At 42.1% G+C, this 17,002-nt stretch overlaps 3 non-coding genes across 3 annotated transcripts; 2 read left to right on the top strand and 1 right to left on the bottom strand.

Moving 5' to 3' along the window:
• Positions 1 to 3,039: 3,039 nt before the first annotated feature.
• Positions 3,040 to 3,112, top strand: Trnav-cac. The gene has a single exon. It is a non-coding gene; the product is annotated as a tRNA-Val (tRNA).
• A 158-nt stretch (positions 3,113 to 3,270) lies between these two features.
• Trnav-aac lies at positions 3,271 to 3,343 on the top strand. The gene has a single exon. It is a non-coding gene; the product is annotated as a tRNA-Val (tRNA).
• A 13,358-nt stretch (positions 3,344 to 16,701) lies between these two features.
• Trnap-agg lies at positions 16,702 to 16,773 on the bottom strand. The gene has a single exon. It is a non-coding gene; the product is annotated as a tRNA-Pro (tRNA).
• Positions 16,774 to 17,002: the final 229 nt, after the last annotated feature.

Raw genomic sequence — 17,002 nt, 5'->3', positions numbered from 1 at the left:
GTACTGTTCCAAAAGTTTGTTGCATACCGTTTCTCTTGTTTCTTGGTGAGCCACTGTCAACATTCTGGGAACACACCTGGCACAAACCTTTTTTAACGCCAACACTTTCAGTATTCTGCTAACACTTCCTTCCCCTGTCCCAACGTAACATGACAATTCATTCACTGTGATGCGTCTGTCAGCAGTCACCAATTCGTTAACTCTCTGCACATTGTTTGGAGTGTGTGCAGTACGAGGCCTGCCGCTGCGAGGACAATCCTCAATATTGCCGTGCCCACTTTCATCAAGTAACCCACTTGTCCATCGACTAACTGTACTGCAATCGACAGCAGCATCTCCATACACCTTTTTCAACCTCTTATGGATGTTTCCCACTGTCTAGTTTTCACAGCACAGGAATTCTATGACAGCCCGTTGCTTCTGACGAACGTCAAATGTAGCAGCCATCTTGAAGGCATGCTGTGACGGCGCCACTCACGGGAACAGGATTAAGCGGGAAGGATGTATGTACACACTGTAAAACTTTACACGTGCAGAATGAAAACTGTATTTTTACAAAAATAGTGTACATTTCTTTTGGACTGACCCTTGTACCTGAAGACTCACGCCTTCGATGGTGACAATGGCATTTCTTTGTCCTTCGCCAGGTGCTGGCTGGTGATGGATACGTGTTTTGATGGTATTCAGTTTTACACCAATATTTCTGTATGCCGCAGAGAAGGCTTTCAAGATTAACACTGGTTTTTCTTCGTTCTTATCTGCAACTGCATTATGATCAGTACACCAGCAGTTCAGCTGAATAAAACGTTGGAGTCTTTGCTTCTAGTTTCCATCCATTCTGTACGTTACTGTTTACCTGGAGAAAGATCGTCTTTGACTAACTACATAACAACGGCAACATACAAGGAAATAAACATGGGGTCAATCACACATCTTTGCTTAACACTGGTACTGACATGGAATGGATGACCAACAGAGTCGTTAAGAAAGCCAGCTGCTGTCATATCTGCGTAGTGTAATTTCAACATAGAAATAAACACCTGTGGAAAACCATAAGATTGTGATAACGTATGTATGGATTTGTAAATGAAAATTTGTTTAGAATGATCGATTCATTTCACACTCTTAGGAGTGTTTCAGTAGTGTTCTATGTGAAAGTTCATTGGCGTATTTGTTATTTAGTAAACATTAGTGTTATTTTTCTGTGGTGTCCCACATCCTTACGTACTTCCTCTCTATGAGCCTATGGAACAATGAGTGTATGTAATCCAACCCATTCTTATCTTTATGTCTCATCTCTCTGACACTCCATAGTTGACATTGCCATCTTCTCTGTTGTATCAATATTTGTTAATAGTGATAGGCAAAAATTGACTTTATTGTCGTTATGTTTGTCGTACTTGGTTCTTTTCAAGCTTTACATGTAATTTAAGAGACTCTCAAATTTTGAATATCACAATTCCAAAGTGTCACCTATTTGGCAACGCATTCATCATGAACTCATTACGCGTTCTCGTGTCATTTCGTGTATAGGGGAAGGGTAACGAACGGTATTCTCCAACAGGTACCGGTGATAAATTTAGCTAAGAGATTAAGCTCCAAATATATATATATATATATATATATATATATATATATATAAATATAAATATTTGCGCTTATTACCTTTAGTTTCCGAGAAATATACATCGATAGACAAGTCAATTTTCGTAACACAAACTACTTGGAACAACAGGTATGTAAAGATGAAACAGACTACTTACTTCGTTTAACTGATGTGCTACGGAACTATATTCATTAAGAAACCTGGTTTCTAACGCAGAAAAGCGTACAGTTGTCAAACATATACATGTTGAAGACACCGTTTTAAGGAGTTAGCTCTGTTAAGACGTACAATAATTCCTTTTATCCTTCAAAAAGTGTGTTGTATTTTCATTATTTCTCGACTGCCTGGTGTAATACAATCCTTTTCCTTGATGTCGGGTCCTACATCTCCACCAAAATTTTACACGCAGCAGGAAACTTCCGCTATCTCAGTGTTCATAATAAAACGTAAAATACTCGTAAAATAACGAGCTCTGTTGTCTGCCTGTGAACTCATCTGTCCGAAACCGTAACGAATCTGCTTACATGAAACAGGTACAGTTAAACGTAGTGATTGATAACTATTTTTGCAAGACACTAGCATAATTTACTCAGCCGTAAATTCTTGATTTATGTGGGTAGCGCAAGACATTTTGTTTCTTGTATTATTAAAATTTATTCGATTTAGTATACATTCGCGAAAGATATAGTGAAAAACTACTAGCTGAACAAGACCAGTGGCATAGTAACAGATGCAGAGGTGGTGTCAAAGTGTGAAAGGACTCCGTTTCTGAGCACATGTGGAGATAATCAGAAGCTGACATTGTAGGCTAATGAACACTGGGTGTATTATAAAGTGTGACAGAAACGATCTCACGTCAAGATCCAGCGCCATAAAAAATCTGGGTGAGGTTGCGGAACCTGCAGACGAAGATCGCACAGATCTACGCGACAAGAATCGTAGGAAGTTTCTGTCTGCTGTCTGCCGCTGGATGCGCACTCCGTTTCTGAGCACATGTGGAGATAATCAGAAGCTGACATTGTAGGCTAATGAACACTGGGTATTATAAAGTGTGACAGAAGCGATCTCACGTCAAGATCCAGCGCCATAAAAAATCTGGGTGAGGTTGCGGAACCTGCAGACGAGGATCGCACAGATCCACGCGACAAACATCGTAGGAAGTTTCTGTCTGCTGTCTGCCGCTGGATGCGCACTGCCTGCTGCTAAGGAGGTGATTGTTTTTGCTGATGTGACTTGCAATAACGACTGCGCGAAACGCCGCTATCTCGTTCGGGATGCTACGACAGACACCCTCTCGAGCACCCCGAATACTTGTTGAGCCCTCGGCTACGATGGGTTTCAGCCTGTCAAATGAACTATGGTGCGTGCATGCGCGGACGGGAGCAAGGTTGAGGCGTCTTCGAGTGTACAAGGATGGACTGAGCGTGTCCGTCGTTTCCGTAGTGTAGCGGTTATCACGTCTGCTTCACACGCAGAAGGTCCCCGGTTCGATCCCGGGCGGGAACAGTATTTTCCTGCCTATGTCGCATACTACTCCAGTGAGCCACGTCGTGTGTGGATCTGCTGCATGTACCTTCGTCATGCAAGTGCCGCATTTATTGAATTTTTAAGTTACGATGGCAACCTTGCTACAAGTTCTCTGAGAAGCAAGAACGAAAGCAGTAGTTTCCGTGGTGTAGCGGTTATCACGTCTGCCTAACACGCAGAAGGTCCCCGGTTCGATCCCGGGCGGAAATTACAGCGATGGGAAGGAACAACTGGGTATAAAGAATGGCGACTAACCAACATTCCTCCAGACTTACTGTTACCATCAGTGGACATCTGAAGAACAACCATGGAAAGTATACACTGAGGTGACAAAGCCGGCCGCGGTGGCCGTGCGGTTCTAAGCGCTCCAGTGCGGAGCCGCGCTGCTGCTACGGTCGCAGGTTCGAATCCTGCCTCGGGCATGGATGTGTGTGATGTCCTTAGGTTAGGTAGGTTTAAGTAGTTCTAAGTTCTAGGGGACTGATGACCACAGCAGTTGAGTCCCATAGTGCTCAGAGCCATTTGAACCATTTTGAGGTGACAAAAGTCATGGGATACCTCCTAATATCGTGTCGGACTTCCTTTTGCCCCGAGTAGTACAGTAGCTCGTCGTGACGTGGACTCAACAAGTCGTAGGAAGTCACCTGCGTAAATTCTGAGCCATGCTGCCTCCATAGCCGTACATAATTCCGAAAGCGTTGACTGTGCAGGATTTTGTCCCTTAAATGTTATTTACGATTCTAGTTGGGAGATCTAGCTGAAAATGGTCTCCGAGTACCGAGTAGTTGGACCAGAGGACCCAGTCCATCCCATGGAAACACATCCCACACCATTATGGAGCCACCACCAGCTTGCATAGTGTCTTGTTGACAACTCGGGTCCATGGCTTCGTGGGGTGTGCGCCACTCTCTGAGTATACCGTCAGGTCTTGCCAACTGAAACTTCGGCTCTTATGACCAGGCAATGGTTTCCCAGTTTTCTAGGGTCCAACCGATTCACGAGCCAGAAAAGGCGCTGTAGGCGTTGCCTTGACGTTAGCGAAGGCACTCGTACTGGTCGTCTTCTGCCACAGCCTATTAACGCAAAATTTCGCTGCACTGTCCCAACGTATGCGTCCGTCGTACGTTCCACATTGATTTCTGCAGCTATTTCACGCAATGTCGCTTGTCTGTTAGCACTGATAACTCTACGCAAACACCACTGCTCTCGGTCGTTAAGTGAAGGCCGTCGGCTGCTGCGTTGTCTGTGGTGAGAGGTAATGCCTGAAATGTGGTATTCTTCGCTAACTCTTACATTGTGGATCTCGGAATATTGAATTCCCTAACGATCTCGGAAATCGAGTGCCCATGTGCCTAGCTCCAACTACCACTCCCCGTTCGAAGTCTGTCAACTCGAGCGGCCATCATGACGTCGGAAACCTTTTCACATGAATCACCTGAGAACAAATGACAGCTCCGCCAATGCAATGGTCTTTCATACCTTAAATACGAGATACTACCGTCATCTACATATGTTCACATCTCTATCCCATGACCTCGATCCCCTCAGTGTAGCTTTTTGTCAGACTAACTTCACTAAACTTTGGCCACCAGAGCGCCTGTGTAGCTCGATGAATTTAAAATCGGACATTGTAAAAACTGTGTGAAAGTACCAGCCTATGAGTGTTGTTTGTCCTGAGATATACTAGGGCTATTAGGAAAGTACGGTCCGATTGATCGCGAAATGGAAACCACTTTGAAAATCAGAAGTATTTTATCTGCAACAGTTAGCTACAGTTTCAAGTCACTGCTCTACATAGTCACCACTACGACTTAGACATTTGTCGTAGCGTTGTACCAATTTTCCAATACCGTCGTGAAAGAAGGCAGCCGCCTGTGCTTCCCGCCAATTATCTACACTCGTCTACAGCTGGTTGTTAGTGCGAATATTTTGTCTTCATAGCCAGTAGTTTATGTGAGCAGAGATGAAACACGAGGGAGCCAATTACGGACTGTAGTGCAGGTGATCAAACACATCCCATCGAAAACGCTGCAGGAGCATTTTCATTGTCCCTGCAGATTGCGACCGAGTATTGTCACAAAGTAGGAACCATATGACAGTTCTGTAAAGTGGACTGAATAACATCAGGCGAAATCTATCAACAGGACCTCATACTTGGCGGGAGACACTATTTTCTACGCATATCTATGTGCTCACCATGCGATCCGAACTGAAAAGAGCGAAGTGATTTAACAGACAGGCGTACTAGAGACACTGCAGAACACATACGTGCAAAGCTTTATTACATTTTCACAGTGGTTTCCATTTCTTGACTGATCGGAACTTACTTTCCGGATATTAAAAAAAAATGGTTCAAATGGCTCTAAGCACTATGGGACTTAACATCTGAGGTCATCAGTCCACTAGACTTAGAACTACTTAAACCTAATTAATCTAAGGACATCACACACATCCATGCCCGGGGCAGGATTCGAACCTGCGACCGTAGCAGCATCGCAGTTCCGGACTGAAGCGCCTAGAACCGTTCGGTCACAACGGCCGGCTTCCGGATATCCCTCGTAATCTAAACTCTCAGTTAGGTGATCGGGTAAGTATACTATGTGAAGCACTTGGGTATTGTGACTGTAACAAATGAAAAATTTCGGATCGCCAGCTGGATTTCTCTAACAGTAATTTTGAGAGCAGTTTTTGTTGAATGCATAGATGGATGATTCATCTACAAGGAACTGAAAGAATATGTTCCGGCTGTCAACAGCTCGTTCAGCAGTGTAAGTAAGGAGGGAAGGAAGATTAGAATTTAAGGTCTAGTCGACGACGAGGTCATCAGAAACGGAGCACAAGCTCGTGTTTAGGGAAGATGGGGCAGCATATCGCCCACGTCCTTTACAAACAACCTTCCGGTCGTTTGCCGTGATCTATTTATCGTTGCACGGAAAACAACCTAACTCTGTATGGCAGGGTGGAATTTGAACCTCCATCCTCCCAAATGCAACTCCACTGTGCTACCTCACTCAATTATTTTCCCGTGTGTGTGTGTGTGTGTGTGTGTGTGTGTGTGTGTGTGTGTGTGTGTATTCATCAAGGACAATCACTAACTAGTATCTTCAGCTGTGTTGTTATCTCATAAGAATACAAAAAGCACCTTATTCCGTGTGTACATAGATTATGCACACGTCACAAGAAATAGAAAGAGCGTAATCATTGTGGCTTTATTATTTTGTTTCGTCGCTTTGAGTATGTTTGTTTTTTATCTTTAACTGTACAATAAAGCTATGTAAGCAATCAAGTTTTAGAATTGTGAGTTCATGTGCATAAGTTCTCCTTGCAGACATAAAATAGCGGGTTGAAAAGCAATGCCTTCGAATTAGTTACTTGAAAACTCTTACAGGTTTATAAATGAAAGAAACTTATAAATATTGTACATATTTATTTTTCATGTCTCATATTTACCGCCCTCCAAACGAGAAATCAATTTGCTGATAGCGTCACTATAGAATGTTTGACTGTTGTGGAGCAATAACTTCACCTCTACTGCACCGCGTCATCGCTATCAAAATGAAGTAGTCGAAGGTGATCTTTTAAGTTTCGGAAACAGATGAAAATCGGATGGGACTAGGTCGGGACTGGGTGCAGGGATGAATGATGACAGTGAACCCAACGCGTAGGATTAATGCAGATTTCGCAGCGCTCAGTGTGTGGTCAGGCATTGTCATGTTGAAGGAAAGTGTGCTCCATGTATTGAAGTACTCTTCGAACATGAAACTCGATTGCAGCACGCTGTTTTTCATGCAGTGGTATAGTTACGTTACACTCCGTCATGTTATACCCTATAATTCGGAGCCCTCTTGCGGTAGAGGGCTGTAAATATGTAGACATGAAGAAGAAAGACGCAGAATGTTAATAACATTTGTTTTATTAGAAAATTTTCATAAGTTTTCCCACAAAAATTTCGGAAGCATTACTTTTAAGCACGTCCTCTTTCATCTAAGTCTACGTGACTACTCTGCAATTCACACTTAAGGTACTGTCACAATGTACATCGAACCACCATCAGACTATTTCTCTACCGTTCCACTTGTGGATCACGAGAATCCAGTAGGAGTTCTCGCTCTCCACAAGAGAGGCGATGAGATGTTGTATTTTCGCACCGCCACATCTCGTCATGCAAAACACTGATTTGAGTAACGTAAGAGGCCAAGACCCAGTTATTTGTCAATGTATAATATTAAACTACGCACTGTAATGATGTATTTTGACGATTTACAAGGAGAAATGAATCCAGCGATACCGACACCCCTAAGAAACTATAGACCAATTCAACGCGCATGTAAAAGCCTCGATATTAAAGACAGTCTCTGATGACATTTGAATATTACAAAAAACAAGCGCGCAACCCATCATCCACTGCCGGACGATGTCACTCTCTTTTTATCTCCTGTATAATACGGACGCACCATTACGTAGGCGCCATTATTAGACTTGTAATTTCTTAAACCCTACAGATAAATACTTTCATTTTTTGCATGTGGGACTAGCATGTGTGAAAAACGCAGTGTGGTTAATGAATGGACATTTCTAGGTGATTTCTAAACTTTTCAAACCACTCAAGCTCTGTCATTGTTATTGACGTAAGAGTTAACATGTTATATGGACTTAATGTCAAGTTCGTAATTATAGTGTCAATTACTCTAAATTTTCTATGTGCCAAGTTATTTTTACGGAGCCAACCGTGCCCAACGTGTCATTGTGCGGACAGAACAGTCGAGGCCGACGTTAACACACTACTTATATTACTCCATTGTAATATTCTCACTTTTAAACTGGCCCTTAGGTACATTTTCAGTGCGACTGACGTCTGGGAATTTCTTAGCATACTTTACTTCTCCAACCGCACATCGTTCGCACAAAGCCTCACTGTTCCGCATTGGTAGGCGACACTTTCTAAACGGGGAAGGGAGCCATGCAAGTATATTTTGCTTCCCCTCCTCAGTCTGATGCTTAATAATAATAATAATAATAATTCCTTACATCAGACACTCTCCAACACCGCGCGGACAAAGCGAACACTTAAATATTTCCGTGCGACCTATGATTTTTTTATTTTATTGCAATGATCGTTTCTTCCACTGCATTTGGTTGTCGACAAAATATTATTGCATTCGGAGTAGAACGTTGGAGACTGAAATTTCGCGAAAAGTCCTCGTCGCGACTTTGGTTTAATGATTGTCACCCCTAATCGCATATCATATCCGCGACACTCTCTCCTCTATTTCACAATGATACAAAACAAGTTGCCCTTCACTGGACTTTTTCGACATCCTCCGTCAATCCTTTCTGCTTGCTGCACAGTAATACTCTAGCGGAGGACGGACAGCCATGGTGTAGACTGTCTCTTTAGTACTTCTGATGCATCTTGTAGGTGTTCTCACATTAAAACGCAGTTTTTGGTTTGCCTTACCAGTAACAATATCTCTCCGACCGTTACAATTTAAGTTCTTCGTTACTGTAATTCGTAGGTATTTAACTGAACTGACTGCCTTTAGATTTGTCTGATGTGTCGTGTAACGAAATTTAACAGGTTCCACTTAGTACTCCTGTGGATTACCTCACACTTTTCGTGATTTACTGTCCACTGACAAGTTTCGCTCCGTACAGATATTTTGTCTGAAACATTAGGAATTGGTTTTGATTTTCTGATGCATTTAATAGATGGCAAATGACTGTATCATTCGCAAACGACCTTAGTAGTGTGCTCAGATTGTCTCCTAAATCATTTTTGTAGGTCAGGACGCAATATATTACTTCTGTTTTACACGATGACATTCCGTCGGTTATTGCGAACCTTTCTGACATGACATCACGAATACTGTCGCACAGATGAAGCGGTACTCCATAGGCACGCAATTAGATTAGAAGCTGCTAGTGAGGAACGGTATAAAGAGCTAACTGTGTTTCATAACAACAACATTTTTTTCAGTCCGTACTGACCGTGTATCGGACAATCTTCATTACCAAAATGTCCGTTCACACACTTTTTAAGAGTCTTTAGGTGCACCAATAAATAATTGAACATCATTTTAGCAAATAATGTGTGTCACAGATGTAAGAATCTACACTTTAAGAAACAGTAAATTTGCGAAGTTTCACAGAAACTCTCAACGAAAAGTTGTCCCTTCGAAGATTGTCGTTCTAATTGTGCTCAAATGAGTGCGCATTAAATAAAATGTTTCCCCAGTGTTTCAGTCGTAAGGCAAACCATTTCGGTAAACGAAAGATTAACGAACTGACGTCACAAATCGGCAACTGCATTCCCCTGACCTTCCATTACGGGCGTCTCCTGCTGTCGACGGGTCCCTTCGCTACGTAACCTCTCAGTTATTGCTACTCATATTTCAGTTATAATTCAATAAGGTCTCTGTTTGTCAAGTTTCGCCAGGTTTTCCTTCCCCTTATCCTCCCCGCTGTCGTCTCTGATACAGGGGGCCACCTCAAGTTGTTATTTCATTAGAACAAGTTCGCGCTCAGCAGGGCTGCCAAGTTACCGCAACAAACTTCAGACAGCTCAGGGTTTGCCGCCACTCTTGCCCGAAAGGTGGGAATAGGTAGCTGTTAACTCCGCACCGTTTCTTCCACGTATCTCGTGGAAGAAAAATCTCTTCCTGTTTCAACGGGACAGCGAGTAATAGCTTCTAAATATTATTACTAAAGCGCCTAAACGTAGCAGCACTTTAATTGTCTGTCTAGCGTGTCGCGTGAAACATTTAAAAATGGTGCCTTTTTTACATGTACCAAGACATATGACCACGACATATTGATTATTAATTAACTTTTATTTTTGTATTTTCTGCAAATGCGTAAGTAAGTAAATATGCACGTCCTGTAAACCAACACGCCCTCGTTTCAGACTAATGCCTTATCAATGAACTCCCGTACTAGCAGTCTATAAGACTGAAATTTCAAATACATAATAATGTTATATTATGTTCATTCACATCAAATACCCCACTAAAGTGACATTTTACGTTCAGTAATCAGAGGCAATAAGACAGTAACAGAGAAGGCATCATTCGGCACAATCTGCTTGTTCCACGTCGTTTCAAGAAAATTTAAGAAAGCGACTGTGATTTGTGTATTTTTTCAGTATGGTTTTCATTACAATTTATCTCCAGAACCAAGTTTACTTAAATTGTGCCCTTGAATACACAATAAAAAGGTGAATTATAGGATCATGCACTCTACGAAAATTACCAGCATAACGCTTAACATTATGTTTCACATTGTAACGTCGCGAGTCAATCCGCAATAGTGATTCCATGCAGTACGGGCTCGTAGCTAGGAGCCGGTGGCGGTGACAGCCGCTTGTATCTCGGCGTGATTCACTTGAACCTGTCGTGGGAAGTGCTACATGTGTCAGTTCCAGTGACAGAATATTCAAGCGCCCAAGAATCTAAATAAACGATACTAAATATTATTCAATTTTGATAAAACTTAATATGTAGCCTCTTGTTATTAAAAAGAAGCTGGTTGCAAAATGTCAGCTTTCTGGCTGGGGTATTTTCAGAATTATAGAAAATTACCTAAAATACCAAAAACACGACACTAGTAAGATTAAAGTCAGTTCGGATGCATAACAGTTTGTCCTTTGCTATCAGTTAGAATCATTACTGAAGTTCACAAAATGTTAGGTCAGTATGTTTGAATTTTACTATTTTTCGTTTTCGTAATAGAGAATTCGGTAAGAATTCGTATTCATTTAATAACTATCTGTTTGATTGTGTGAGTAAATGAGAGTAAATAAGAGAGTGTATGCGGGACATACGTAAAGATTCAATATTATCTCCTGTTAAACATTATGTAACTTGGTCATCTGAAAGTGTGCAACAAGCTGTTGCAACGAAAGCTGTTCAAATGGTTCAAATGGCTCTGAGCACTATGGGACTCAACTGCTGAGGTCATTAGTCCCCTAGAACTTAGAACTAGTTAAACCTAACTAACCTAAGGACATCACAAACATCCATGCCCGAGGCAGGATTCGAACCTGCGACCGTAGCAGTCTTCCGGTTCCAGACTGCAGCGCCTTTAACCGCACGGCCACTTCGGCCGGCTAACGAAAGCTGTAATTCCCCTTATTTGCTGATGAGGTATGTCTAAGTGTGTTTGGTTTTGTAAGAAGGCAGCCAGAATAGTTATTTGTAGAGTGATGTTTTTCTAAAGTCTTTTCAAGATTATTTTACGTTTGGTTTGCTTCGATGGAACATTTTATTAATATTTGCAGCATGAAATGACGTAAATGCATCTGTGAATGTTGACTGGAGTAAAACAGTTTAGGGGCGAATATTGTCTTGAAAGATTGATCTGACTGGCTGTTCATTTGATCAACCAATCACAGTGAAGTCTTTCCCGTGTCCTGTCAAGTAGTATACACGCTGTGAGCAACGGCATAGAGGCAGTCGTAGGCTCGCTGTCGGACGAGCAGGTCATGTTGGACGTGTCCGAAAAAGTTATATGTAAAATGAAGAATACAGTGTTATTTCGCGTTTGGTTTATAACGCCGTGAAAGCATGTGCATTTATGGACATATCGAGAAAATTTAAGCTTTGTGAAGTAATTTGTTGGTGAGATAAACGCGTGTGAACTCTTGGCCTTTGTGTACTGAAATTCCGCGTGGCATGGACAGTATTCAATAAAGGAACATTTTTGGCGAGTAATTTCTGATAAAGAAATCCACTGAAAAGGAACGAGTGTGAAACTCACATGTTGTAGCAGAGTATTGACTGTAAAATTACGTATAATTCGGCTTGGACTTTAGCACATTTCTGGCAGTCTTGCGTGTGTACTAAATGGTGTGGACTGTGGAATAAGGACAGTGATATTAGCTGTTAGTTTAAAAGGCCGGCTGTTTAGTTTTGCTTCTAAAGGCAATAAAGAATTCTTTCCCGTATTTTGACATTTTTTCTAAAAAGATGAAACAATCGCCCTCCACCCGAATTTTGTTACAAGAGATTACAGGGCTTTTAGCTACAGAAATAATGCGGACTGTGCTAACGTAAGTATTGACGATTTCTTTTTTTCGACGCTGCTTTTAACATCGTCTGAATATTATCTACGTTGCAAAGAAGCGGGTTGGTGACTAGACGTTGTGCTAAGGTAGGTGGAATATTTGTAAGTCATTGACAGTACACCGAGAGTCAGTTACGCAGTACGCAGTTACGAGCCTTTTAACCCGCCACGCCGCAACATGATTTAAAGTTATTACATTTTCTCACATGCCAAATAGACTTCGGATTTTAGAAAGTTAAGTCAGATTATGTAAATAACGTAGTTTAAAAATACACTGACGGAAATGGAAAGTTCTACAACCATAAAGTACAAGTTATTAAACTTTGTGGAGAGGTTCATCATTTAACGGACATTATGTATTTAAAGCTCTCTTTTCCCTTCGGAACTCGTGTCCGTTTGCTTAGCAGGGTGGTAACGTGCTAACCCTCCCATGCAGCGGGCCCGGGTTCGGTTCCTGGCCGGGCTGGAGATTTTTGTCCGATCGTGGACTGTGTGTTGTGTTGTCCTTATCATCATTTCAACCTCATCACCGGCGCGCAAGTCGCCCAATGCGGCGTCGACTGAAGTAACACTTGCACTTGGCAGCCGCACTTCTCCGGATGGGGCCTCCAGGCCAACAATGCCATACGCTCATTTCATTTCCTTTCCGAACTGGTGTCTGTCTTCAACATTAGTATGAGGTATATCTTGCACGTACACGATTACTCTTTCCTTCGTTGAGGCATGGAAGTACAAAACATCCTAAAGCCATCTTGAAAAATTTCTTCCGATTTCTGAAACACATGCTGTGTCAGTTTATGATGATTGCTATCCTGAAGCTCGTATAAGAATATACTTACTCTCATCGCAGCCTTGACATGCTCTATGGGTCAGAAACTATGGAATTGGCCGTGCCATTCAAGGACCCGAACATTCCTAAAGGCATAAGTGGCGACAGTGTCTGTGTTTATGCAAGAACTGCAATAATTGCAATACATACCTTCACGTCTGAAGGAACAGAAACTGTCTTTGAAGAATTGCAGCTGTGGAAATCATGAAATGGATTCACATTTTGTGAACATGTATTGGCGTCAGCTACTCGTGACAAATGAAAATTTGTACCGGACTGGGACTCGAACGCGGACTTCCCACTTGTCATCAGCGGTTGCCTTCTGCTATCCGAGCACACGCCCTGAACCGTGAATTTACTTTCAAAACATTTTCTTAAGAATTTACTTTATTTACTAGCGATTCATCAAGAACATTAACACATTTAATCACACTATGTGAGCATGGAAGTAGTTCAAAAAATGGCTCTGAGCACTATGGGACTCAACTGCTGAGGTCATTAGTCCCCTAGAACTTAGAACTAGTTAAACCTAACTAACCTAAGGACATCACAAACATCCATGCCCGAGGCAGGATTCGAACCTGCGACCATAGCGGTCTTGCGGTTCCAGACAGCAGCGCCTTTAACCGCACGGCCACTTCGGCCGGCATGGAAGTAGTTGCCAGAGAGTAACTGATGAAATTGCTTTTAACAAATGGGAATTTCATTCCTAAAGGCTTTTTTTTTAAACAGATTTAAAATTATAAGCAGAAAGCACCCTCTAAATATCAAGTTACAATTTATTCAGAAGCAGAAAGAAACAAATTTTTGAGTTTATGAGTTTTCGGGCTGAGGACCGCTCACAACACCCTCTGAAAGACTACACAGGTGCAAATCTGCAACACATCAGATTACCTTAAAGTAATACTTTTAACATTTCACACAAGCACACCAACTATGCACCCTGTAGGAGGGATGGAAATGGTACAAAACACTAAAATTAAGATATTAACTTGCCACCGAAGGTGCAACTTGATTTTAACTTCTAAGAAAAGTCTTACGGTGGAAGGGTGGCAACTTTATATACAAAAATGACCATTTAAATAAAAGTCCATGAAATGCAATCTTGCATAAATTTATACAAGGTTGGCCAAACATGCTCTACAGTACGCATATACCGCCTCTCAAGATGATAGGCAAGATAAAAACATATTTCAGGAATTAGGCCGTTACACCCAATGCGGGTCGAAACCTCCGATGTCACATAACCACAGACCAAATGTTCACGCAATCGTGATACTAAGCATAGAAAGACAAATGTTATTTCTTGTATCGTCATTTAAGCCCTGCCAGGCCTGATTAAATCATTAACAGCGACAGTGTCTGTCTTTACACAATAACTGCATTTAATACAACAAGAATTTTCACTTGTCAGAAGTAGCTGACGCTAATACATTTTCACAAAACGTGAATCCAATTCATGATTGTCAAGGCATCTATGGGATCTTACATGATGCTGCTGTAGCACGTCATTTGGTACCACAGTCATGAAGGGTATAGCAACAGTGTTTATCATTCTTACGACATACTGGCGAGCATTCACTGCCCTTCAAAAATTACCAAATCAGTCACATCCAGTAACCCCTCGCACTTTGATTCCAGGAGTTGGAGGAGTAAGGGTCTCTAGAATCGCTGCTCCCTAAAAATCTTCGCTGATATTCTACGTGGCGTCGATGCGAACCGCAGGAGAGCTTCTGTAAAGTTTGGAAGGTAGGAGGCGAGGTACTGGCAGAAGTAAAGCTGTGAGGACGGGGCGTGAGTCGTACTTGGGTAGCTCAGTTGGTAGAACACTTGCCCGCGAAAGGCAAATGTCCCGAGTTCGAGTCTCGATCCGGCACACAGTTTTAATCTGCCAGGAAGTTTCATATCAGTGCACACTCCGCTGCAGATTGAAAATCTCATTCTGGATACGACTTACAGTTTACGAGAACCCTGAAACCAGCTTCTCGTTCAACTTCCAATTGAACGTCTTACTGGCATGAGTCACCTTGTGGAGGTTGCTTGGAATAGTAGTTAAAATGTGGGTGGTTTTATTAGATACGTATCGACCACACATTTATTGAAAATATAATCCAAAACTACTCTTGTGTACCGTCCCCGAACCGCAACTCTTGTACATACGGTGAGACACAAAACTTATATACTCTCACTGTATATTGCGGATACTCTGTACAGTGAGGAAAGAAGAAAACTTTAAATACGCCGATCGACTTCACTCGAAGTACCTACGGGGGAAAAAATGTCAGAAGACAATATTAGAGTGTACCAAATGAATTTACTGGTTTTAACGCTTTGTAGCGTTTATTCTATTGAACTTACGATTATAAATAACACATCAAATGAAAGAGCAACTGAAAAAGTTTTGTTTAAGCAAAGGGAAGAATATGGAACGAGCAAGAGTGACTGAAGAATGTGTTGAAGCAGTGAAAGTCTTGCACGCTAAGCCCCAAGAAATAAGTTCGGAAAGCGAGTCGTGAATTAGTACTTTCAGTGACATGTGTATAGAGACTTTGAAGAATACACTTACAACTACGCCCTTATTGTTTCCAGTTGTTACAACCTGTAAAGCATACACACTAGAATTTCCGTGCCAACTTTGCAAACGAAATGTTGCTGCATGACGATGAAGATTGACTGGATCGTATCGTCTTCAGTGACGAATCGACATTTCATCTAAGTGGAAACGTGAACACACGCAACGATGTTGCACCCGACCGCCGTATTGGCAGCAAGGGGCCGGATGACAGAGCTTGTTTTGCATGACCTCCATGTTCACACACGATCCGACACCACGCAATTTCTGCCTTTGGGGTTTCATAAAGGATCACGTGTGTGTGCCTCCGCAAGGAATTGGGCAATCCGACTTTAGAAACAGTATTCTTGCAACAATTATTCCAGACACACTGATCAAGATTTTTGAACAAGCCCGTCGATTCGATGTGTGGCGAATGGTGCTCACATTGAACTCTTGTCATAAAAGCTGTTTTAGTTGCTCTTTCATTTGACGTAACATTTATAATTGCGAGTTGAATGTAATAAACACTACAGAGTCTTAAAACCCGTATGCTCATTTTGAATCATCCTGGATATTGAATCAACGATAGGTCATGCAGTAGAAATACAGTAACACATTGTAACAACATGTAAATGCTTAACAAAACAGAAACAAAACGGTCTCAGAGAAGGAAAGGTAGCTCTGCTCGTTCGACAACGTTCTGTAATAAAACCATGCTGTTCCTGAAACCAGAAGTTACGAAGTAGCTTCTAGTTTACCCATACTGGCGGTGTCTTTTTCCTCTAACGCATCAACTTCCTCTCATCTCTCTGTTACTTCTAACATCCGTTTCTCTCTCTCTCTCTCTCTATCTATCTATCTACTTCTACCTCTCCCCTAAATCCACGTATCGCAGTACCGTAGCACACCGCAGAGGAGCCAAAACGAAGTGCAGTATCGTGCGATAATACGCTTTCATCAGCGCCTGGAATATTACAACTGTGTCAGACCAATCCTGGCTAAACAGTTAAAGAAACCATATACAAAGATTTCCTGTCACAAGGTGTTTTATGATTATACGTATACGAGAAGAAATACGTAACATACATTATAATTGTTTAACATAAGTATGATTCAATAAAAAGTGGGCTCGTCCGGGATTTGAACCCGGGACCTCTCGCACCCTAAGCGAGAATCATACCCCTAGACCAACGAGCCACGATGTGGGTGGGCTTTTGCTGAGTGTTTTCTCAGCGGAACCGGTTCAGTCCGGTTGGTCGACCGCACGTGTTACTGGCGATAAAAGCCAAGCTCGCTGCACATGCTACACGGAGAGACACGCTGCGCCTTATCCAAAGCACCGGGCCTCCTTGTTGATCGACGTTGCAAGGACATCAGCGAGATTTCGACACAGAGCGGCTAGTGTAGCACAGCCCATGCCAACCAG

Source organism: Schistocerca piceifrons, chromosome 2, assembly GCF_021461385.2.
Source record: "Schistocerca piceifrons isolate TAMUIC-IGC-003096 chromosome 2, iqSchPice1.1, whole genome shotgun sequence".
Classification (NCBI taxonomy): Eukaryota; Metazoa; Arthropoda; class Insecta; order Orthoptera; family Acrididae; genus Schistocerca; species Schistocerca piceifrons.
Note: the sequence above shows the minus strand (reverse complement) of the source record. Positions and strands in the feature narration are given on the sequence as shown.